Below are 24,068 nucleotides of genomic sequence, written 5' to 3'. Positions count from 1 at the left end.
CTCTGTTATACACCAGCAGCTACGAATAAGCTTTTTGCTCCTTTATTGAAGAGTCCTTTATATTATGGGGGTTAAATAAACATTTCTCCAGTTCTATTATACTGAAGTTACAAGTTTCTGCTCTAAATACCTCACACAAGTCGAACTCTCTCGACCAAGACGCCTTTGAATTGCGCTGTGAAAGCCATCAAGCCATTTACCTACCTAACCCTTCAACAACACGATTTTGTAGTTCACATATACAAAATGCACGTCGTGATCGCGAAGAATGCACGACGTACCCCTAACCCGAAACTGCACTTTCTGCCAATTGTCAGCAAGTATTCAGTCGGTCGCGAGACGTCGGCGCGAGCGGACGTGTCGCCGCTACAGAGCAATTTCGATAATTGACGAATAAACGTGAGTCTGTTATTAATTGGATTTTGGAGGTCGCGTTGTGTTCTCAAATCGGGATTCCGATTTGCATAGAAATCGTTTCCGAAGATAACATTCCGGATTAATCGAATAGTAAATGGAATTGTAAATTGTTTAAGTGATGTGACTAGAATAAGTACAGGATTTTTCAGTGCGGTGTTAGTGTGATGTGATTTCGGTAAGTAATGTATTTACTAATCAAAGATCTTTTTAAAAAGGAATATTTCCATTGCCTTTGGAGCTTTTCTTATAGAATATTTAATAAAAGTTAATTGTATTGAAAGTTTACCGTTATTCAAAGTTTTTGTTTTAATTTTTCGCCATCTATTATAATAATTTGTGAAAAACCGTTAACGCGTAGGATGTCTAATTTATTCGTTACATATTGAAGATTAGTTAAAAGCACATTAGTATAAAGAATTAGTGTATTTTCACATACGGCATCGTATTGAATAATCCTTCTTTATAAAGATAAACTACGGTATCGTTAGATACTTTAAGGAAAATCTAATAAAACAAGACCTCTTACAAATTTTCAGAACTATTATTATTTTGAGAAGGTCTATATTTCTACAAAATAAAACCATAACATTTTTTTCGGCATATCGACACTACTCGTAAGTATATGGATATTGAGAAAATAGTACTGAAGTGTTGTGAGGTCACCGCATACAATTGGTCGATGAGGCAGATGACCTCTTGAATACCTCTTGAATACCTCTTAGTTTATCTCTAGCTCATTGGTCCTATGTCATTAAGAGGGCGATCAGTCTGGATGATAAGAGAAGAGACTAGTGGCACTTTTATAAGAGGCCTTATTAGTCACAATGAGGACTTATTGTTATACGAATATTATGAACTAATTATATTTTATATAGTTTAAATAGCAAACGAGAATGCAGTCCACCTGATAGTAAGTGGCTACTATTACCCATGGACATTTGTAATTAACCCCAGATAAGATTAGAGTTCTACTTGAAGTCGGCCACTAATGATTATACAATATATATAATGATGACACACCTAAAGATCAAGATGAAACGCTTCAGATAAGTATCTTCCTTATACACCTCTCAAATTGGAACACAGTTGTGCTTAATACTGCTATCATAAGGCCGAAATAGGCCTGGAGGTAGTGCCTCCAGACTCTGTTAAGAAACCAATTTTACCTGGTTTTAATTACAAATGACCATCGACTGTAATGGCCATTTAATCAGAAGAATTGCATGCTAGTTTTCTACTTCGATATTATAAAAAATAGTCAGTTCCATTTTTAACCTTTAGGTACGGAACCCTAAAAATTACCAATTATGTACTTATCTAAGATGCTTTTTTTGATCCTCCGTCGGGCGCACCGAGTGCGCTACGAAGACTAAAATTCTCAAAGATTTCAAGCATCTCCCATGAGGCGGTACCTCAAAGATGTCTCAAAACTCTCGGGAATTTCCCTGTGATAAGATCCACTTTTATTATTACAAACATTTTATTAACTCTATGTATCGGTGAAATAATGCAACTAACTACTTTTAGTAATTGTTTAAGCTGAAGGGAATAATTAAACGTTGCTTTTGGTTGTTATTGGTTAGTCATTTTTGGATTTAAGACCAGCAGTGTTAAGCGAGGCATTTTATCTTAGTCCTCAGAGGTAGCGGCGCATCTGTGGCTGACCTCAGGTAGGAATCTAATCTTATCTGGGGTTGATTACTGATGTCCATGGGCGACAGTAGCCACTTACTATCAGATGGACTGCATGCTCGTCTGCTCCTTTTATATTATAAAAAAATCTACTGTGCATTTACATACATATGCATTATATGTATAAAAGGAATATAGTTTTATTATTTAAGTTAAATATAATGCGTATAACTTTTCTTTATAACATATCTTTATGTATCTTTAGGTAGTTCCTGGAACTAATAACCAATAATACATATAATTGGGTTTCTAATTATAATAGCCTCTTATCCTGATTGAGGTTTGTTCTAATCAAGAGGACTTGAATCAATCGAGATTAAGTCGCTAATGAATTTGTGGTTAAGTGTTATCAATCAATTAAATGTATTACCATTATAATCGAGTTTGATCCTTAATTATATTGTTAACTGTAATATCAAAATATGGTTTCTGGTTCTGTAGTAGTAGTAAGCTACAAGTACAAGTTATAAATTTAAGCATTAAAATAAAGGGAAGTAATGTTTGATACTCTTAAACGAAGCCAGTGTTATCTTTAAAGGTGGTAGCACCCTTTGTTATAGAACCTATTTCTACCTAATAACAGCAGTGTTAGGCTCTGCTGTGTTCCGTTTTGAAGGGTGTGGTAAAGGAGACAGACTTTTCCGAGGCGTTCCAGCTAAGTCCTCAGGGGTAGCGACGCATCTGTGGCCGACCTCAGGTAGGAATATCTAATCCGATCTGGGGTTGATTACAGATATCCATGGGCGGCAGTAGTCACTTACCATCAGGTTGACTGCTAGCTCGTCTGCTACTCCTATATTATATAAAAAAACATAAATATTAAGGGTGGGTTGCATCATGTAACTTTAACGTTTACAAAAGCCTAACCAACCGTCAAACCTATTGTCAAAAAATTAATTAGTTGCACCATTGTAGTTAACTATAACTAACACATAAAATTCAACGCTCGATTTCGAACGGTTAAAATTACAGTATTTGTCAAGTTCCTTATCTGTCAACGTCGACTAAAAATTGTGGTGACAACCACACAAATGATTTTAATAACAAATAAATTGGTGCAACACAGAATTTTTTTTCCACCGCTACCGTCAAAGTTACTGTTATATTTAACTTTAACGTTAACTTTAAAATTGTTAAACGGGCTTTCGATGCAACACCCTAAGAATGCTAAATAATGTGACATACATACAAACATACATTCAAAATTTCCTCCGCACTCGGGTAGAAATGGAAGAAACGGGCTGATTGCATTGAAATATACCTTTTATAAAATATTATAACAAAAAATGAGCAAAATAGGGATATTTTTGGTTGAGTTGAAATTTAGTGTAGACTGTAGTATATCTATTGTGTTTGCTTTGAAATGTTTTAAAATTATTTATATATAATTGGCATTTATACTAGACATTGTTAATGTTTGGTGGGTAAAAATCTATTCAAGATTGATTATAACGAATACGCATACAAAGAAATTGTTGATAGGCAAATCAAATGATTATCAAATTATTTGTAACAAGTGATAATAAATACTTAAAAATATGTCTTCAGAACATAGATTAGTAAAGATCACTTGCTCCTAACAAGAAAATGTAACCTTTTGACAATTGTCACTGTCAATTATTTTCGTGTTTGAAAAATATTAAAAAAATGTAGTTTTTAGATCGTTTACGAATGAAACGATATTTCGCGTAAACAACACCATGACAGCCATTAAACGGCTGACAGAATTGTCAACTTTTTAAGCCATTTAATGGCTTCCTTCAATTACAAGGTGGTGAGATATCTATACTTATCTATGCTTTAGAATGTCATTTATTCTGATCTTCAATTCCTATCTAATTGCGATCAAATCAACTTCACAAATAAACTTGAATGAAAAAATATATTTCGGCTTAATATTAGACATTTAGTACTATAAATATCCCACCTGTATATAGAATTTATAAAAATATTGCCGAAAAGGCTATAAAGTATTTTCACCCACTCGTAACCATCGATGCGTGACTCTCAACGTTAGGTGCCTTCAGAATGAGGTCAACAAATACTTTATTTCATTTTAATCAATTTCCAAAAGTAACTTAACTAATGATGTTATGAAATTCGGCTTCTATTATTTTTGTTCTTTACGAATTCATTTACATTTAGTAATTGTATTTGGATCTAAATGTATCGTAGCTAAAGCATACTGATTATTCATTTTTAGATCTTAACGACAGGTATTCATCTGATATAATCGTTATAGTGTAGTACTAGTAGAACTTCGAAGATGATAGAACCCTTTGATGTTCGACTCCGTCGGCACCACCGCCACACCTATTTCTGCCTTATAACTGCAGCGTAAAGGACTGCTGTGTTCTGGTTTGAAGGGTGTGGTAAGGGAGACAGACTTTTCCGCGGCGTTCCAGCTTCGTCCTCAGGGGTGGCGGCGCATCTGTGGCCGACCTCAGGTGGGAATATCTAATCCTATCTAGGGTTGATTACAGATGTCCATGGGCGGCAGTAGCCACTTACCATCTTGTCTTGTCTTGGACTGCATGCTTGTCTGCTACTCCTATATTATATATATAAAAAAAAACTTCTTTCTCTCAATCGAAGAAGCCGAGGTTCGAAATCGGTGCGTATTAGAAATAAATTATCACTTGCTTTAACGTTTAAGGAAATTATATATAAACACATGGTAAGGGTACTGTGAAGATACTTTGAATAAATTATTTATTTTTTGATTTGATTAGTGATAGCAAACTTAAATAAACACCTTGATTACACAGATAGATTCTCCAGGGTACCTATTCGTATAATATTATTTAATGATACCCGCATAATACCCGATAATCGTCTTAGATTAAATTCAGGTCCACAGGGATCCCGGTTCGGTAAGGGTATCTCAGATCTTAATTTTATATCCAGGCATTATTACTTTTATCATTTTCGTTTGATACGGACCCATGTGACCCTAGATTTGGGGTCGATAGTGAAAATTACATATTATATTAAATAATAGGTAAAGTTTCTTCCTAATATCTCGGTAACCTATTCCTGATAGGTACGGATCTATTTTGAAAATGAGATGGGGTTAGTCAAGTTGAAGGTGGTAGAACCCTGTGTGGTTCGACTCCGGCGGCACCACCGCCACACCTATTTCTGCCTCATAACAGCAGTGTTTAACGCTGCTGTGTTCTGGTTTGAAGGGTGTGGTTATGAGAGACAAATTTTTCCGAGGCGTTCCAGCTCAGTCCTCAGGGGTAGCGGCGCATCTGTGGCCGACCTCAGGTGATTCATTACAGATGCTCATGGGTGGCCACTTAACATCAGGTGGACTGCATGCTACTCCTATATTATAAAAAAAAGTTAGTTGGCCATAGTCTGATCGAGTGCGAATCGGTAAATTTCCCACATCTTTGACGACATTTTTTTTATAGAACTGTCTATGTAGGTTTCCTAGTAACATTTTCCTTCGTCGTTAAAGCCTGCGATAATTAATTTCTAATTGAAAACAAAATCAAAGGCACGTCTGGGATTCGAACTCCAAACTCGCAGTGTGAAAGTTTTAATTTTAAACCACTAGGCTTTCACTATTTTGTACCTAGTATAACATTAAATGTAGTTCATTATGACAAGATATCGGGTTCTAGTCTCAAGAGTAGTGAAGTGCATCTATTGTATTTCTAGTTAATGGGTTAAGAGCCTTTATAATATGTGGTAGGTGTAGAGAATAGCTACGTTTATTTTTTTTTTTTATACATATTTAAGTTGAATAGGCATTTGATTGCAAATGGTTATTGCATCTCATGGAAATCTGAAATTAATTCTAGATAGGATTGTAGGAACTATTATTAATAATCTATCTATTCTGTTTGGAAATCAGTTTGACAATTTTTACTTACTAGAAACTGATAAATTGCGATTTTTGATAGGTAAAAAGTACGGATGTTGGAACATTTTTTTTGATAGTTTAAAAGGTGTTTTCAACACTTACTGTCTCTACACACAGAGACAACTACACAACACACAAACAAATACACAAACAACCAGAACCAGAAACAGAAATCTAAATTAATCATAAAAATATCTGTCTGGCCGGGGATCAAACCCGGGACCCTTTGCGCGTTAGTCCGGTATGGTGACCGCTCCCCCACGCGGGTCGTCGTAACGTAACGTTTATAATAGTCTTCACCTTACTCATCATATTCAACACTGCAGCGCTTATCACTGCTGTCTATTACCACATTACCACAAATGTGGTGGAGGTTCCTCCGAACTATAAAGTTTTTAGGAATTTCAACTTGATTGTCACTTGAAGAGTCACCATCGCGATCTTACTCACAAAGTGATTCTGGTTCGATCCCGGGCAGTTAACGATCTAATCTAAGGTATTTAACTTGTGTTTTTTTTATTAAGTTTTTTACCGGGTATATAATAATGTTCAGTGTAAAGGTCTTTTTCTTGTCACTCATGTTTGAGATTGCGTGCGGATCGGGTCCGCATATACTACTTGCGTTCTATCATTTCGTCATAGATTAGTAAAGATATCTCATCGCCTTCACACGAAATCCCGCACACACATACGTAAAAGAGCTTACGATGGGAAACCATTACGTCTCCGACTGTCATGGTGTAATTTACGCGGAATAATGCGGACATGTGCAGTTAAATGGTGCAAAAACAGCACGGCACCTAATAAAATGCTCGGAGAAGTATCGTTTCAGTCGTAAGTGCTCTAAAAACTACTGGATTGATCATTTTATTGTTTGAATTCTTGAAACGTATAAATAACGAATACTACGTAATTTACATAATAAATAAATACGTATTTCAAACATTTTAGGGAAACTAGAACGGAGACGTGGCAACACTTTATTATTACGCACACTGTTTCAGTTTTCAAATCTGGTTTCATTTTCTTGTTAGCAGTGAGTAATCTTCACTAATCTATGCATTGCGTAGATACTTTTCATGTAACGCGTACCACATGTCAGTCGCGTGAATTATTTAACGCGTGCGGGGCATGCATGCAATCCCCGTGACAGGAAAAAAGATTTAACGTCAAACCATGCAAAAATAAAACCTGATACGTAACGTTACTCGAATAAGAATTGGGTCCGTTCCATACCGTCCCTTAACGTCCGTTACAAAGGTTTTCGGAAAGGAAACATAATTTTACGCTTCAATGAGTTTCTGAATAGTTATTTATTTCGGCTATGTTACGTAAGCCGCGTTATGAGTGCTTTCTAGAACCTTCTGGGATTCGATTGTGGGGGCATCTCTGCTACACCATTTTTTTTCTTCTAACAGCAGTGCTACGAGTAAGTAACACTATATGATAACTAGGACTGACAGCTTTTTACTGTAAGCGTGCACCCTCACAATTTCCGACCGTGATCTAGGTTGCTTAACTTTGTAGCTCGGTTAAGATCTAGACAAGACACGAGGGACAGCGTGCTTAAATGAAACAGACACACATAGGTATATGAAGATTCTTCCTGAGAACTGAGAAATTCCTGGGACGATTCCTGAGAAAACACACAAAACACGAATACACAAACATACTTGGTGTGGACTCAGGACGATCAAAATTTAAATTTATCTGTCTGGACGGGAATTAAGCCCGGAATCGCCAGATTTTTTTTTATAATATAGGAGTAGCAGACGAGCATGCAGTCCACTTGATGGTAAGTGGCTACTGCCGCCCATGGACATCTGTAATCAACCCCAGATAAGATTAGATATGCCTACCTGAGGTCGGCCACAGATGTGCCGCTACCCCTGAGGACTAAGTCGGAACGCCTTAGAAAAGTCTGTCTCCCTTACCACACCCTTCAAACCGGAACACAGCAGCGCATAACACTGTTGTTATTAGGTAGAAATAGGTGTGGCGGTGGTGCTGCCGGAGTCGAACCACAAAAGGGTTCTACCACCTTCAAACCTGATGGTGATGGGTTCCCTATCAGTGGGACAGTAATGAGTTGAAGACGACGACAACACATGGCTTAATTCAAACTCTAAAGAAGCGGAGCTCAGAAACAAGGCACATAACACTTCATCCACAACAGAGTTCTGCTAATTGTTTTCTAAGCCGCAACAATTTGTATCCGAAGCCGGCTCTTACTTTAATGATATATTGTTTGACACAAGAAAAAGTGTTTCTGTACTTGTTTTCAAACTGTACGCTTTTGTAAATGGAGCGGAGTTATTTGTTCTCGTTGTGAACAAATGTGGTTATAATTTTGTAAATTTAAATGTAATTTAGTTAAATGATCTATAATCTGTTATTTTTCTTTTATGCTATCACTCTCTAGTATAAGATAACTTAATTAATTCTACGGAAATAACAACGCTTTCACTATACTATTAAACTTCAAGGATTTCTATCGTTCAACGAGTTAGATCTATTACAAACAAAGCCCCATTCAATCGTATTTGCTCAGCGCAAGTGCAGCTTTAAGTGTCTTATCGGTGGAAACTTTTATTTATTGCTCACTCAACAAGCATTAGGAGTAAAACAATGAAATACAAAGAGAATAAAGGGATAGACGGTAGTGGAACCCTGTGTGGTTCGACGCCGGCACCGCTATACCTATTTCTGTGTAATAATGTGTGGTAAGAGAGACATACGTTCCCGAAACATTCTCAGCTTAGTCTTCGGGTGTAGCGGCGCATCAGTGGCCGACCTCAGGATTTCAGACTTCCTTGAGCGGCAGTAGCCTCTTACCTTCAGGTGGATTAACATGCTCGTCTGCTACTCCTATATTTTAAAAAATCGGCAAAAATAATTGTGGTTCATATTTGGATGGGTAACCATTTCCCAAATATTTGTTTTTTATCCGACTGTGGAAGGTAATATTTGACGATAGTTCTATACTATACGTTGGATAAACAGTACATTACTACAATATAGTTAACATAAACATATAATATGTATGCGCGTAACCTGCAGCCCAAACAACTTGACGGATTTTAACATACGAGGTGTTTTGTATTGGATTGGATTCGTATAAATTATGGGATTGATATAGGCTTAATTATATTAAATTGTACCATTGAATTTTAGCCACAAAAAGTACAAATTACTACAACTTCCTGTCAACCTTATCAATTTTTTACTACTACCACTATTTGTACAGTTGATTTGCAGTCCTAAGAACAGGATAGTCTATTTATTACCCACTTCCAGTTAGAAACAATCACGACTGCTCTATACTTTCTTACTTTTCTTTGTTTTCTTTGTTAAAAGTTTTACACGTCAAATAAAAAGTTCATACCGAAAAGGGAACATTGTTTACTTGACGCTCCCTTTGAAACATAACTCTCTGATACTTCTCGTATTTGTCTAGCGGAAGTGCAGCTTGATATAAAGTATCTTATTTATTACCCACTTCTAGTTACAAAAAGTAACTTGCTGATTCTTTCATACTGTCGTTCCTGTCTTTTGTAACATTTAAAAATCAAGCACCCCACGCTTTTTACTCCGAATTGAATTATTATTTTAATTACTTGAATTTTATTATAATTTTATTTTGAGGTGATTCATTATGATTGATTGATTTATTCTCTAGTTTTTAGTTCTATTAGCAATAAAAGCGTGTTGTTTAGTTTTTTTAAACTATTATTTATTTCCATATTTACTTCGTTTCCTTGTTAAAAAGTTTTACTCATTAAATAGCACTCTATTATTAAAATAAACTATTTATTTACTGCATTGCTTACTATGACGACAATTTACGATTGACAAGTAACAATAATGGCAGGTACTCGTAAAGAGATCGTAACGAAAACAAAGAACAATGTTTACTTGACGCTTCTTTTGAAACACAACTCCCCGATACTGGATACTTCTCGTATTTGTATAGCGGAAGTGCAGCTTGAGATAAAGTATCTTATTTATTACCCACTTTCTTTTGGGGGAACTATTGCGTAGGCTTCGTTTCGCTTGAGTTGAAATTAAGTTTTTTTTTACGTGTTACAAAATAAAACTTAAAAAAGATTTTCATTTCATTATTTTCTAATAGTACCCCTTGGTGGTGGTGGAACCCTTTGTGCTTCAACTCCGGCGGCACCACCGCCACACCTATTTCTGCCCTATAATAGCAGTGTTAGGCGCTGCTGTGTTCTGTTTTGAAGGGTGTGGTAAGGGAGTTAGACTTTTCCGAGGCGTTCCAGTTTAGTCCTCAGGGGTAGCGGCGCATCTGTGGCCGACCCCACGTAGGAATATCTAATCCTATCTGGGTTTGATTACAGATGTCCATGGGCGGCAGTAGCCACTTACCATCAGGTGGACTGCATGCTCGTCTGCTACTCCTATATTATAAAAAATCTACATAACAATTAAACTTAAATACAAAAATAGTTGGTTGATTGGTTATTGCGTTTATGTTATTGAGACTTTTCATAATGTTACTACTTCAGCAAGTATCTCTAAAAACTCCATAAAGAGTTCTACTTTTAATTGATCATAGATGAGCTGGCTCTCCAAAGGACTAAGATAGTCAGCTCACATATTAAGCCATTTTACATTTATAATAAAAAGTATATTGTCGTTTCAAATAAAATAAGATAATCTCATGACAAATATTGTTTTACAGTCATCATAGACGACGAATATGAAAACAATTTCAGTCTCGAAAGTAATAACCAATTCATATTTATTTCAGAAAAAATAACATATTAAGCTTTTATATTATAAGTTCTGAGATTATATAACACAGATGGCGCCTACAAATAAATTATTGTGGAATAACTGGGAAGCAAATTCTCACCTTGCCTCCGCAATAACTTGTATTATATAACATTATAGTATTGTATTTTAATACAGCTATTATTATAGTGCGAGCGAACGGACAATGCACCTTTATGGTAATTAATTATAATTAATAATAATATCAATATGTATGTACGATAAATGTAATTAAGATTTCAAAGAAATCGTTTTTTTACGCATAAATGTTTAAATTAAGTCGGCATATTAATTCGGGTACTTTTTTCTCACAATGCGTATTCTGTATTTTTTAATCTAAGCAGAATATAGAGTAACTACTTAAGATATGTTTATTTAAGTATTTATTTAATATTTGTGTTTATTGTCTTATTTTTATATATAATTTCTTATTATATAGAGGGTGAATTTCTAAAACGGGCCTTCAGGGTCACAGTAGAAACTAAAAGGATTAGTAAAAAATGCTCAAAGGAGTTAGGACGCCGATTTTGATACAAATTAAAACTGCATTACTAGTTTTTTAAAATATATTTCTCCCCAACCGGGAATGGAACGGATTTATTTTGAAAAAAAGCGCACGCTGTATTATTCCACCATCGGATAGTAACAGTTATAAGGATCAAGTTTTGGGAAGTAATGATGAATGACGAACTAAAGGAAAAGGGTCATTTTGATGAAAATTTGCGTTGCTACGACTGTGACGCCATAAAAACTCCTGTGGTACTTATTTCCTTGAGAGGCAGTGACTATGTATCTTTAGGCTCCATGTTTGTTTTTTGTTACCATTACATAAACAAGAATTTTAATCATGTCCCAGTACATTCGTCTAACATCCAAAAACCTTTAATAAATATGTAAAGTGATCGTGATCTTTAAATTGCTTATAAATTGAGACTTTATCTTCTTCTGCGAATTCTATTTTAATATTTCATACACACAGTAAATATCTCAGATTCGAAAATCAGTTGTGACAAGCGCTAGTGCGAAAAATATTCGAGATTCTAATAAAAACGAAAATAATGTCGAAAAAAGTAATACTAAAGAAATACAATTCCGATGTAGAGCGTAAAAGATTCCATTATCGTCGGAATAAGTGATATTTTCTGAATAACAAATGACAATAAGAATAAATAACAACGAATAAAGTGATATTCATACAAACAGCGAACTAAATCGTGCATTGACCCGTTGTATTTTTCTTTGAGAATACACTTGAAGTAATGGTTCTATACTGTTAAAGTTTGTGTGTGTCTGAGTATCACGTAAAAGCTACTTATCTTATACAGGGTGAATTTTTCAAACGGGCCTTCAGGGCCAAATCCGAAACTATAAGCATAAGCGAAAAATGCTGAAAGGAATTACGAGGCCGATTTTGATAAAAACTAAAACTGCATCATTAGTTTTTTAAAATATCTTTTTCCCTAGCTGGGAATCGAACGAGCTCATTTTGAAAAAAATACACCTTCTATATTATTCCTCTATCTGATAATGTCGCTTATAAGGATCAAATTCTGGGAAGTAATGTTATGTATCAAATTAAAGGAAAAGGAAAATTATGAAGATAATACATATTTTTCCATACATTGCCATACTAATCCTTAAGAATTATACATAACAAATGATTTATGTATAATTCTCTAGAAACATACATAAGTCATCCCATTGAAGATTTTGTTGATTAATCAACTAATTATTCGATGTTATGACCATGATATACGGCTTAGTATGAGAAAGTAATAGTTTGACACATAAGTTACCGCCGTTTTTAGGATTTATTTTTTAATAAAAATAGACGACTGATTAAATATTCTTATTGTTTGTTGTTAACAACTTCGCTTCAACGTTAAATATGACTTTCTTTATCTTTTTGTTTAGTAATCAAAAAAACCGTTTGAAAAATTCACCCTGTATAGTTCAAGGCGTGTATGGGGGCTTTAAAACTGCGATTCGCTTAAAACTTTAAATATCATATTTCGCTACGAAAATATGAACCGGATATAGAACAAAATCATCTTTTTCATGAATCAAAATATGTATCAAAGGGCGTCATTTTTAATTATTCTACTGCACTATTTTTGTCTATGTATGTCGAGACTAATATTTGCTTAATCCTGTAATACAGGATTATATTTTTTATTTATTAAACAAAAAAGATATGACTGATCTGTTCTTATGTAGGTCATACAGGCAGTTTACCTGCGCAGGTTTGCCTGTACTGGTAAACCACGCGTAGGTAGCGTGTATGGGAAAGTTTCGGTGAACCGGTGTTCTGTACCCCTACCATGAGTGTTTACGTGTCGACAAATATGACTGTTTTGGTAATTGTATACGTACTGGCCCATACTATTTCCAAGTTCCAACACAATCCGCTAGGGGCGCTGATTGGAAATAGTATGGGCCAATACGTAAACAAATACCAAAACAGTCATATTTGTCGACACGTAAAAACTCATGGTAAGGATACTGTTCTGTAGCGATGGTATCGATTGAATATCAAAAAGATCGAATCGAAATGAATCGAATTGATCAAAAAGATCTAGCGTCGGTCGCATGCACAGGTTCAAAAAAACTATATAGGTCAATTCCCCCACACAGTTCGCTGTACCAGTCATACCTGAACAGGTAGATCACTCTGGTGCACTGTAGTATGGCAGGCATTAGGTTGCGCACACCTCAATTGGTCGATTGTCGATCGATGACTCTGATCGATTGGTATCGGGGCACCCTTAAATATTTGCTTTTACGTAGACAAAGTTGCGAGTAGCTGGTAGTTCATATTCGATAACCAAAGTTTTTTCAAAGTCAACTTCAAAACTAAGTAAATTTGTATGCGTGCGGCGAATGAGATTTTTATTGGAATACAGTTGAATAAATCTTATTTAAATTCCCATAGAGTCTGAGTCTTATATTAAAATTGAGTCTTAACATATTGGTCTCGTGATGATATTCTTACATCTATTTGGAGGCGTTCCAACTTAGCCCTCAAATATAAAAGTGCACCTTCTTACAACTTTAGAATCAGTTTTGGTTATGAAATTGGGTATGTCCACTAGCATAAAGTCCTTTTGATGGTAAGTGATCACAACCACTCGTGAACATTTGTTATCGACCCAAATAAGATAATATCTGAAGTCCGCCACTTACACTTTGCTTCGTGGATCATTTCTCATATACGAAACATGAACTAGATTTACCACATCAAACCAGAACACATTTGAAGGTGGTAGAACCCTTTGTGGTTCGTCTCCGGCGGCACCACCGCCATACCTATTTCTGCCTCATAACAGCATTGTTAGGCGCTGCTGTGTTCCGTTTTGAAGGGTGTGGTAAGGGAGACATACTTTTCCGAGGTGTTCCAGCGTAGTCCTCAGGGGTAGCGGCGCATCTGTGGCTGACCACAGGTAGGCACTTACTACCAGGTGGACTGCATGCTCGTCTGCTACTTGAAAATTATAAAATAAAATAACTCTGCATTTGTCAACCCATTATCCTACTGCTGGGCACAGATCTCCGCTCAATGTGAGAGGGGCTTAGGTTATAGTCCACCGAGATGGTCAATGTACGCATTGGTAAACAACAACTCTGCGTTTATTAAGCAGAAATAGATTTGACATTACTTTCGCAGTAGAACCATGAAGGGTTCAAGCTTACAATATTCATTCCTACAACTTATAATTCCCAGTAAATATAATATATTCCCTTTATCTGATCAGCATACTAAACCATTTCCTTATATCATCTGTAAGTTACTATCTTGAAATAAATTATGCACGATATTTCGAACATTTCGCTTCTTTCTATCAAGTGAACTTATAAATATTGGAGTTTCTGAACACATTTATACTGCTTTCCGAGATAGTTCGTTGAAAGGAACTAAACGAAGACACTTCGATAATGTAAGAATGTTTTATATTCATAACACGATGTGTCGTATTGCCAACGATGAGATATAAATTTTAATTGTTAGGGTTCTAAAAGCTCTATCTGATGAACCGTAATAATAATAGTTGTTTAACTATTACGGTTCAATGGATAAAGCGAAAAACGTCGAAAAATAGCGTTTCCTATATGGCGAACCCATTTATTTTCAAGCTTTTTTAGTGTTATAAATAACTAGTTGTGCCCGCGGCTTCGCCCGCATTTTAAAGAAATAATATGACATACATAAAACGGAAAATGTGTACCTGCATTGGAATGACAGTGGTGCCATCTGTCGAAAATTGGTCTTACCAACTCTCAAACCCTCGTGGGCTTTTGGACAACAACTTTGCTAAAGATCATCACTTGATCAAATGCATAGTTTCCGATTCTATAACTACTTACGAATTAAAAATTAATTAAAAAAAACCTTTTCCCACTAAATTGTGACTAATTTGTGAATCTAAACCATTCTCAAGTCCCCTTGAACACACACAACAAATTTCATCAAAATCAGTTCAGTCGTTTAGGAGGAGTTCAGTGCACACACGCCCATAAGAAATATATGAATAATATATAATAAGTTCAAAAGATAGATCGATGTGTCAGACAAACATACATCTGTCCGTCTGTCGTTGTTATAGACCACCATTACACATATTCTGTGTACATTTCAAGTGTCTATCTATTACGGTTCCAGAGATAGAGCCCTGTGACACTGCCCCGGTTTTACCCTTAGAGTACGGAATCCTAAAAATGTTACTGCTATAGATAGAATAATATACACTCAATATGTATCAACAAGTCCATATGCAAAAGTTCGTTTCCAAAAAGATTCCGATAACAGAATGTCTTCATATTCATAAGTACTCAAAGTTACTAACAAAGTACTTCTTGAATGTGTTAGGGGAAGAAAAATGGCCGATCGTCCACTTTTAGGTAAGTGATTTGGAAAGTTTGAAGGGCTGCTTTGTGTTTGATACTTCGCGAATGTTTGATGTTATTATGTTTGATATGTTATATCAGTTTTTTCATTCGTAATAAAATGTTTACTATTTTGTTACTTAAGTTATTTATACTTGTTGTTTACGTATGTTTGTAGTATTGTGGAGAGAAGTAGTTAACATTTTCTATTAGTAAACAAACTTATATGTTTTGTAAATTTAAAAGATTTTCCATTTAGACAGCCGTTTTCTTTATTTATACACAGTGTTAATACTGCTGTGTTCTGGTTTGAAGGGTGTGGTAAGGGAGACATACTTTTCCAAAAAACTCTAGCGTAGTCTGTAGCGAGGAAGCGGCGCATCTGTTGCCGACCTCAGGTAGGAATCAAATCATATCTGGGATTGATTACACATATTACATGTCCATGGGCGACAGTAGCCACTTAGTATCAGGTGGAGTAACCTTCTACTACTCCTAAATTATAAAAAAGCCGATTAATGTGTCACACACCGGCCGTGATATGCTAATCATATTCTTCTATACATTTGTTTGTATTTTTTGTATGATAAAATCCATATTAAATAGTACTGGTAATACTAATCTTACTTACCTCACTAAACTCAACAATAACTCACGGAAATGGTTGGCGTAAGACTTCCTAACTTTTCTTTTACGCAGACAAAACCTATTACAAAGGTCTAGGGACCTCACATACTTCTAATGTAAAGGATACATTAACTAAGTAACAATCCTATAAGGATGGAATCGGGCTACTAAATTCTTGTAGGATTTTCTAGGGTGTTGTAATACTGACTTTCTTTAGGAAAATCTTTTTATAAAGGAGCATCCAAAACCTGATCGTATGTGATCATTACAGTTTATGGGCAATGGCAAAGTATCAAATCAAATCAAAAATATGTTATACAAAATACATAGATTCTTTACAAAACTCTTTTCAACTTTTCAAAGTTCGATATATCTGCATTTCGCAAGGTGTTTAGGAATCGTGAAGAAGCAGCGAAAGAAACTTAAAACACTTCTTAAATCAGAACACAGCAACGTTTAATACTTGTTATAAGGGAGACATAGATGTAAAAAAGATGTTTTAGAGTCAATTAATAAGCTTAAATCATCTTTAATATACATACATCAATGTTTGTAGTAACATGACAAAATGTGACGAAAATATGCCAATCTTATAAAGAGGTTAGAAAAGTATTTCTTGTGAACAGTAGCACTACCATGAGTTTACAAAAGTATTACTCGCTAGCGACTGCGTAAAATAAATGTATGAAAAATTGTACAGCGCCTCTGGTGGTTACTCGTAGAACTAAAATCCGTAGTGGCGTAACTCGATACGTAAAAAACCTATCGAAATCAAATCGCTAGCTAATGTCATTATGATCTATTGCCATACAAATTCGGTCCCATGAGTCATTAATTTGACAGACGTTGTCAAGAAATACCGTAACGATAGTAGTTATGTTATTCACTAGCAAAATACAATAGTTTTCTATTTACCATTTCTATAGTGGCGTTTCTATGCCAACTCATGGTAGTGCTACAGATAACTGTAGGTATTTCACTAATGATTGATGAAAGAAATACAAAGTAGAGCTTCGTGTAACAAATGTACGAGTATTTTTAAAGGTACACCATATCTATTTATAACCTAAGCATTATTTTTTGCGATTCAGTGGAAAGGTGGATCTTAGTCCTCTGGAGTAGATTGCCGTGATCGGTTTCAGGTAGAACCCTGTTGTATATGGAGTTGATTTTTGATAGAAATATAAACATAAAGCCTTATTTCTTTAAAATTATATAATAGCTTCTTTTAGCGTGTTAAGAAAAGTAAACGAATCTTAGAAAAACCTTACAAACTACTTAAGCTCATGTTTCAAAGAACATTCTAGGAATTTAGTCACGTAAGCAAAACAGTGAATCTCATATTACCTTCCCAGAAAATCAGAAATTCGTCGCAACATTTTACAAATTATGTATTTGTCAAAGCGCATCGTGACGAAAATCTGTAGCTTGGTAAAAACAACACGGTTCGTTACATTAAGTTAGTCATTTTTAATCTTAGATAAACCTTACATACTACTTCAGCTCATATTTCAAAGAAGATTCTAGTAATCTACTCACGAAAGCAAAACTGTGGATCTCACATTACCTTCCGAGAAAATCAAAGATTCGTCGTAACATTGTACAAATTATGTATTTGTCAAAGCGCATCGTGACGGAAATCTGTCGCGTGGCGCAAACGACACGGTTCGTTAGCTTAAATTAAGTTACTCATTTTTAGTCTTAAATAAACCTTACACATTACTTCAGCTCATATTTCAAAGAAAATTCTAGTCAGTTGCGAAAAAGAAAACAGTAGAGCTCACATTACTTTCCAAGAAAATCAGCGATTCGTCGTAACAATGTACAAATTATGTATTTGTCAAAGCGCATCGTGTTGGAAATCTGCCGCGTGGCGCAAACGACACGGTCGTTAGGTTACATTAAGTTAGTCATTTTTAGTCTTAAATAAACCTTACATACTACTTCAGCTCATATTTCAAAAGAAAACTTCAGTTAGTTACGAAAGCAAAACAATATAGCTCACATTACTCTCTGAGAAAATCAGAGATTCGTCGTAACATTGTCCAAATTATGTATTTGTCAAAGCGCATCGTGACGGAAATCTGTCGCGTAGCGCAAACGACACGGTTCGTTAGGTGATCGTAAGAAATTCCATAACCTTGTTATAAAATATTATCGTATTTCCACATGTATGCTTTAGTTCTTTTTACTCGACTGCGGAAGGTAATGTTTTTCGAGCGTGTGTACGTATGTCTCATTCTTTGGCACTCCCAACATTGACTCCAAAAGACTACTCCAAAAGACCTGACGGATTTTAACATATTATGAGGTATTATTGGTCTTGTCTATATTGTGAAAGTGATAAGTGTTGGCTATTTTGAGGAGTCTTTTTTTTGTATTTTTCTAGTGAAGCCATTTTTTGCCTATTAGTATTAAGTGTTCTCTGTCGCTTAAGAACTGTTACCGAATAGATATGGAACATGAACATACCCAAAGTCAATTCTTGATGTATCAAAATTTTGCAGAAATTAAACGACTTTATTGTTATTATTAATAATGTGCTCCTACATGCTACGATCCAAAAAAATAATGCTTAACACTGCTGTAACAATGCAAAAATGTGGTAGTTCCACTTCATTCGAACAACGAACTTATATTATAAAAAACCTCTTCATGACGATGTGAAATTACTTGGAGTCGTTAGTTAAAATTATGATGGCATAGTAAGCTCATATTATATACACGAAAATAATCAATATATTTTTATCATCTGTACGAACAACGATTTAACCAACGTGAAGGTAAAAAATCTGAAATATTCAAGGTTACTTTTCCCCGGATAACGTATGAAACAACGTATTAGGGCCAAACCAACAGAATATCTTCTTATAAAAATAAAAAGGCTAAGGAATATTGGCAACCCTTAATGAATCTTGCCGTGATTCTATAAAATTTCCGTACAGCTAGCTACGTTCCCAAATACGTCACTTTTAGAATGTGAGGAAGAATTTTATTATATTATTCTTAACAATATTTTTTTTTATCGGGAGTGGAAATATTGACTGAATCGGAAAAAGAAATCCGCATCGCGTTCTTAGTTTTTGAACTAAGCTTTGAAATAGACAGGTACTTAGAATGAACACGTAGAAATACGTGAGAATAATGAAAAGTACAGCATTAGTCCGTCGGGTTAATGCATCGAGATTTATCGTCTTGTGCGAAGTGTAGATTTGTGAGAAAACTTTTTAAAGCTCCATCTGTTCCGTTCTCCGAGATTAAGTAGTTTATAAAGTGTATAAAAATATAAACAAGTGAGAATTAATTGCAGAATCTTATGGCATAAAATAAATTGTAATTTACATATAGGTATAATAATAAAAATAATTTATTTCGTACCAAAATTTATTTGAAACTAGTAATTATTATTAAAAAAATACTGCTCAAAGTTATAGCAATGGAGAAAAACAAACCGCATTGCGTTCTTAGTTTCTGATCTAAGCTTAGAAACAGACAGGTACTTAGAATGAACACGTAGAAATACGTGAGAATAATGAAAAGCACAGCATTAGTCCGTCGGGTTAATGCATCGAGATTTATCGTTTTGGGCGAAGTGTAGATTTGTGAGAACACTTTTTAAAGTTCCATCTGTTGTCTTCAACGAGATTAAGTAGTTTTTGAATGAACATTAAAATATAAGCAAGCGAGTGTATTTAATTCAAGACTCTTATCGCATAAAAGAAATTATAGTTAACCATTAACGTGCAAAATAATTATACTAATATATTCACTACCACAATTGATTCGAAATTAGAAATTATTATTTAAAAATCCCAAATGCTTAAAATTATAGCAGTGGGGTAAAAATAAAACCGCATTGCGTTCTTAGTTTCTGAACTAAGCTTAGAAACAGACAGGTACTTAGAATGAACACGTAGAAATACGTGAGAATAATGAAAAGTACAGCATTAGTCCGTCGGGTTAATGCATCGAGATTTATCGTCTTGTGCGAAGTGTAGATTTGTGAGAAAACTTTTTAAAGCCCCATCTGCTCTCTTGTATAAGATTAAGTAGTTTTAAAAGAGCATTAAAATATAAGCAAGAGACATTAATTAAATACCTTACGTAGATTACAGTAAATTACTGGTACTTAGGTATTTTATAATAATCATATATAAAATTCTCGTGTCACAATATTAGTTACCGTACTTCTCCGAAGCGGCTTTACCGATTTTCACCAAATTTTATATGCATATTCTGTTGGTATGAAAATCGACTACTATCTATTTTTCATGCCCCTACGTGCTAAGAGTTTTTCACATTTAACATTTTTTTATTTATATGGCAACACAGGGTCAGCTAGTAATCATATGGCCTTTCGGGTCGAGTTAGAAAAGTAGAAGATTTTTCCTAGTTCATTTTTTTGTAAACTGACTGGAAAAAAGTTAAGATTTAAGAGAAATTGTTCTCAAATTTTGAACTTTATTTAGTTCTACAAAGAAAAAAATATAAAACCAAAATCATAGATAATTAATTTTGAAACTATACTGGGAGCATACAGCATCATAACAAAACACAGTTTCAGAAATTTGCATACAAAATCCTAATAAATGTGGAATCTCCATAATAATATTATATTGTATCCATTGACGTCACGTACTCAATTATGGATAAGCGATACAATAAAGAACCATCACCGCTTTTACGTTGAAAATGCATTAAAGTATCTTATATCTTAATTTGGAATCTAAATTTATTTTGTTGTTATAAAATGTTAATATGCATAAATTTGTTTTCATACGATAGGTATGGGGCGTTAAAAGCAAAGTTTTTGTTTGGCTGGTGACATATTGCATGATACTGTCATTTTTTATTGACCGAAGCGGAACAAGGTATTGGAGATGCTCTCATATACTGATGTGACACACAACGGGTCCCGGGTTCGATACCCTGCCAGTCAGATATCTAATTTATCAACTTCGATTTCTTTTCTGGGTTTTCGTATATTCGTCTTATGTGTGTTGTTGTCCTTGAAAGAGGAAATCCTAGTGTGAGCCTGAGTGTAAAAATCATTTAAAATGTTTATATATATTCATAGATGGTTGTTTAAAGGTGGTAGAGTCAGTATAGTTCAACCAGGACGGTACCACCGTCATACCCATTTTTACGTTTTGGTGGAAAGATGACATATATGAAGCGACTATCTCAGTCCTCAGGAGTAGCAACGCCTCTGTGATTGACTTCAAACAGATCCTTTTCTATATGAAGTTGGTGACAGATATCCAGTGGTAACAGTAACCATTTATCAGGTTACTACACCAAACTTAGAAGGTGGTAGAACCCTTTGTGGTTCGACTCCGGCGGCACCACCGCCACACCTATTTCTACCTAATGACAACAGTGTTAAGCGCTGCTGTGTTCTGGTTTGAAGGGTGTGGTAAGGGAGACATGCTTTTCCGAGGCGTTCCAGCTTAGTCCTCAGGAGTAGCGGCACATCTGTGGCCGACCTCAGGTGATATCTAATCCTATCTGGGGTTGATTACAGATGTCCATGGGCGGCAGTAGCCACTTACCATCAGGTGGACTGTATGCTCGTCTGCTACTCCTATATTATAAAAAATACAAAAAAATACACACCACAAAATTTACTAGATCGAGCGGGTAATTTACTAAAATCTTTTATCTACGTGAAAATTACAATTACTTTACCGGCGCTTAGCTCAATCTTCCCTAATGATGGCCGCTTAACAAAGTTAAATTCACCTTTACAAACCTGTTATTAGTTAAAAGCTAAACTAAAGCTCTTCAATAATTCATTCTAGTCCGGTGCTAGTTTAGGTAAACGAAACAATTTAGTTTAGTTTAGTTTTGTTAGTTCAACGTAAAGTTTTACTAGCAACGTAAATTAATGCACTTATCCGGAGAATTAGTATGGTAATGTGAGGTAATGAAACGCTTTATTGGGCATTTGATGCTTCTTATATTTACTACAACTTTGACGAAAATCGTGATTGGTATTATGATGGCAAAATAGATGACGGGCATAAAAGTGATAGAACTCTTCGTGGCTTGACTCCCATAGTTACACCGCCACACTTATTTCTGCTTATAATTTAAAGTGTAACGGTTTAAAGGGTGTGATGACGGAGAGAAGCAAGGCGCTCAAACTTAGTCTTCAGGTTTTAAAGGGTGTGCTAAGGGAGTAACATATGTGACGCAGGCAAAATTAGCCCTCGGGGGTAATAATGTATATATGCCCGACCTCAGGTATTTTATTTTATTTTATTCGGAAAACATACAGTGCTTACCAACAGAGTTACTTACAATATAATTACATACTACAACATTTAATAGTTTTCGCATATAATCTATAGTATTCGACTATAATCCTATCTAAGATTTAGTATAGATTTCCATGTAGTGGCCACTTGCTACTTCAACTGCATGCTCTTTAGATACTTGTACAGAAAATATAATTTCATTACGTACATACGAGTTTAAGTAAAGGCAACAATGCCCTATCTTGTTGACTTGAACTGCCGCTAAGCTTTAACTAGCAACTTTCTTCATTAGTAAAACACCTACCGTTGGGAATGAAAGGTTTAATCCGAGATAATTACAGCGATTACACACTGCTCAAATCCGCTGCGACCGCTATAATCCCGAGCAATTTGCGAGTTGTCACAGAGCCCGTGACTCGAGTTACCAATTAATTAATACATAAAATTGTATTACGTGATGACTTTGGGCTGGATGCTAATTTCGGACTAATTGTCGGTAAAGTTAATCAAATTATACATTATTATATTTATAATGTAATGCTACAGATACTTGTTTCGTGCAAAACAATCGTTAAAAATAGAAATAAAAAATTAAGATCAATATGTATTTCGACACAGATGCTGAATTGCCATCTTTAAACAATGGGGTGAAAATTGTATCTTCTGACAAATCAAATAAACTATCATTAGAGGCCATATTTAAATTAAGAAGAAATAGAAAAAATGTTTAATGACATAATTAATTAAAAAGTCGCCATTAAGCCCACGTGAGGTTACGTAAAAGCTACAATGCTTGTTGACTTGAACTGCCCTAAGCTTTAACTAGCAACTTTCTTCATTAGTAAAACACCTACCGTTGGGAATGAAAGTTTTAATCCGAGATAATTACAGCGATTACACACTGCTCAAATCCGCTGCGACCGCTATAATCCCGAGCAATTTGAGAGTTGTCACAGAGCCCGTGACTCGAGTTACCAATTAATTAATACATAAAATTGTATTACGTGATGACTTTGAGCTGGATGTTAATTTCGGACTAATTGTCGGTAAAGTTAATCAAATTATACATTATTATATTTATAATTTAATGCTACAGACACTTGTTTCGTGCAAAACAATGATTAAAAAGCAATAAAAAATTAAGATCAATATTTATTTCGACAAAGATGCTAAATTGCCATCTTTAAACAATAGGGTGAAAATTGTATCTACTGATAAATCAAATAAACTATCATTAGAGACCAAATTAAATTAAGAAGAAATAGAAAAAATGTTTAATGAGATAATTAATTAAAAAGGTGCCATTAAGTCCACGCGAGCTTACATAAAAGCTACAATGCTTGTTGACTTGAACTGCCGCTAAGCTTTAACTAGCAACTTTCTTCATTAGTAAAACACCTACCGTCGGGAATGAAAGTTTTAATCCGAGGTAATTACAGCGATTACACACTGCTCAAATCCGCTGCGACCGCTATAATCCCGAGCAATTTGAGAGTTGTCACAGAGCCCGTGACTCGAGT

At 35.0% G+C, this 24,068-nt stretch overlaps 1 protein-coding gene across 1 annotated transcript in view; it reads left to right on the top strand.

Annotated features, from left to right (window-relative positions):
• Window positions 1–341: 341 nt before the first annotated feature.
• The window catches only part of LOC140755101 (uncharacterized), a 197,945-nt gene continuing 174,218 nt past the window's right edge, over window positions 342–24,068 (top strand). Inside the window, exon 1 of the mRNA XM_073090300.1 lies at window positions 342–592. The gene's annotated coding sequence lies outside the window, so the exon portion shown is untranslated. The remainder of the gene's footprint in view (window positions 593–24,068) is intronic.

The sequence above is a fragment of the Epargyreus clarus genome, unplaced genomic scaffold, assembly GCF_041222505.1.
Source record: "Epargyreus clarus isolate Ecla_fem2 unplaced genomic scaffold, WU_Ecla_fem_2.2 ptg000032l, whole genome shotgun sequence".
Classification (NCBI taxonomy): Eukaryota; Metazoa; Arthropoda; class Insecta; order Lepidoptera; family Hesperiidae; genus Epargyreus; species Epargyreus clarus.
The sequence above is the reverse complement of the archived record's forward strand: the minus strand, read 5'-3'. Positions and strand labels throughout refer to the sequence as shown.